At 39.5% G+C, this 2552-nt stretch overlaps 1 protein-coding gene across 1 annotated transcript in view; it reads right to left on the bottom strand.

Moving 5' to 3' along the window:
• The window catches only part of LOC106953214 (protein Smaug homolog 1-like), a 32484-nt gene extending 30788 nt beyond the window's left edge, over positions 1-1696 (bottom strand). Inside the window, exon 1 of the mRNA XM_015041815.1 lies at positions 1538-1696. The gene's annotated coding sequence lies outside the window, so the exon portion shown is untranslated. The remainder of the gene's footprint in view (positions 1-1537) is intronic.
• Positions 1697-2552: the final 856 nt, after the last annotated feature.

Below are 2552 nucleotides of genomic sequence, written 5' to 3'. Positions count from 1 at the left end.
AACAACAAAAAAAAATATGGGAAAATTAAAACCCATTTTGTCCCAATTCTCAAGAATCACTATTGTATTTAATATAAAATAGACCCATTATATTAGCAATAACTTAATGTCTTTTGCTGTTTCAAAAACCTCCTGCTTGTTAAATCACATTCCATGGGCACTGCCCCATTACCTAGCAACCCAAGCAGAGCATGAGTATGTATTCACATTTTTTGTGTTTTCATTTGGGTATCAACTGCTTCTAAAAACAACCCAAGGCAAAAAAAAAAAAAAGAAAAGAAAAGAAAAAAGTTTCCAGGCAATAAGTTAATGTTTTTTGGTGTCTGGAAGACGATCAGTTTCAAAACCTTCCCAGATTAAGTGACATTCCAACAAGCAACCCAAACAGCTCCAGCATGGATGTGCTGTACAATGGCTGGTGGAAAAGACAAATGTTTCGCTGATGACTTACCATCCTGAAAGCACTTGCTGCATTCTTGTTGGTTGTGCAGGAGGCTCTACTGATATACAGTTGTATAACTATGCATCTTTTTGCAGCCATGTCACATTCAAATGTAAACTTTGAGGGTGGGGGAGGGGGACAGGGCCAGCAGAAACTTATTTGGATTTAAAGTGACAAGAGCCCTGAAAAAGCTCATTCTGGAAAAGGACAGACAGAAGTCTCATTATCTAAGAATGATTTTATGCAAAAAAGTGTTACAAACATGTTTGGTATAACCCATAATCTAACCTGTTCAAACATAATAATTCACCTCTAAATAAAGAAAATCCCACTAGAAATTATTTTTACACCCTTTTTCTGGCGCCCCCCATACACAGCGGCCCTGTGAGTCGATCATGTGGGTTTTGCGCCACTACTCTCTCAGTGTCACTTTCAACTTCTTTCATTCAGACTTGTGTCCAGCCTGATGCGTCAGTGTCCCTGTTGCTGCTGCAGTGGGACAATTTAAATTTATTTACTGAAAGAAGCCAAACTGAAAACTTAACCGAGCATTTATAGCTGTCGCCTATGCAGCATAGGGTTGTGGCATTCACCGCCGGGACAAAAATAAAGGCAAAAAAAAAAAAAAAAAACAGAAAAGAAAAATGTTTCTGGTATCCACCCATTCCTAAAAATACAGCTGTCGGTAATCCTGGCGCTGAATTTTCCAGAGGACGCCGGCCGGGTTACCGACGACTGCTGACATTATTTCAATGATAGGTTCGCCTTCCACGGCAGAAGGGAGTTCTCTGTCTGCGTGGGAGACCCGGATCCAGAGTGGAAAGCTGAGGAGCAAAATGTGGGAGCAGATCTGCCGTCTAAAACTGTCACTCTGCTTCATCAGCACCCAGCCTGCTGCGGATACGACTGCGTGTGCGTCCAAGAAAAACAACAATATCCTCCTTATAATGGGATTAATAATTTTAAAGTTACACACACATAAATAGACGCAGATAATGCAACTAACCTGAAAAGTGGGGGATATAAGATCAGAAGGGGACGCTTAAGAGGTTTAGTTTGAATTTTTAAATTATTAGATAATTCTTTTTTTCCTACCTTCTGGCGCGGTTTGCATCGTCGGATTCCCCCGCAGGAGGAAACACAGGCTCGGCTCGTTTTTAATTATAAGAGGGGGGCAGCGGCGCCCTTTCACTCCGGGTCTGCGGGGTTTGCCATCTTGCCTAACTTTTCCCTCTGAGTCCGTTCAACAGACGGGCTGCGCTGCTCTAAACCGCTTTCTGGAAAGACGAGCGGGACGCAGCCGACATGTTCCGCTGCGGGGGTGTCAAAATAAAGTCTGGAGCTTTATTTTGAAGGATCACAATTAAACTCAGTTGAAATTTGTTTATTTATTTGACAGGGGCAACATAGATTAATTAGCATTTCTTCAGAATGAGCCAAAATGCTTTTTTCCATCTACTGATTTTAGATTATGCACAAATTGTCAATAAATACAATTTGTACAAACAGCATATACAAAACAAAGGAAACCACAACACAATTATTATGACATTAAGTTAAATAGATTTAGTCTAACATAAAGCATTTTTAACTTAAGTTAGATTTAAAGGTAAATTTTAAATTAAATGTAAAATGAAAATTATAGTAGATGTAATTTAATTTAATATAACCAACTTACATTTCAAATTCAATTCAAAATAAAACTTAATTTAACAAAATGTAATCTGATTTACTTTGTTTTATTCCAAAACAATTTAGTATCAAAGTTATCATCAATGAAAACTAGCGAAACAACAAAGATTTAATTAAAATTAATCAAAAACCTTAACAACTAAAAATAAAGATACAATTTTGAATAACTTTTTTGAAATTAATAAAATTAACATTTGATGTTGCACATTTAGACCGCCGGACCAGAGGCGCAGTGGATTTGAGCGTGAGGCTTTTATTTTGAAGGCTGTTCCCTGCCAGCTTCCGGCCTGTTTGATGTTGGCCGGGGAGGCTCGCGCTGCTAATCATTAACAGCGGAGCATTACGTCAGGGGCTTGGCAGCGAGAGGAAGCACCAAAATAGAGAGAGTTGGGGGGGGGGGGGGGGGGGGCCCCCGGGG

This window comes from Poecilia latipinna, unplaced genomic scaffold (genome assembly GCF_001443285.1).
Source record: "Poecilia latipinna isolate Pla-1442-1.1 unplaced genomic scaffold, P_latipinna-1.0 Scaffold569, whole genome shotgun sequence".
NCBI lineage: Eukaryota > Metazoa > Chordata > Actinopteri > Cyprinodontiformes > Poeciliidae > Poecilia > Poecilia latipinna.
Note: the sequence above shows the minus strand (reverse complement) of the source record. Positions and strands in the feature narration are given on the sequence as shown.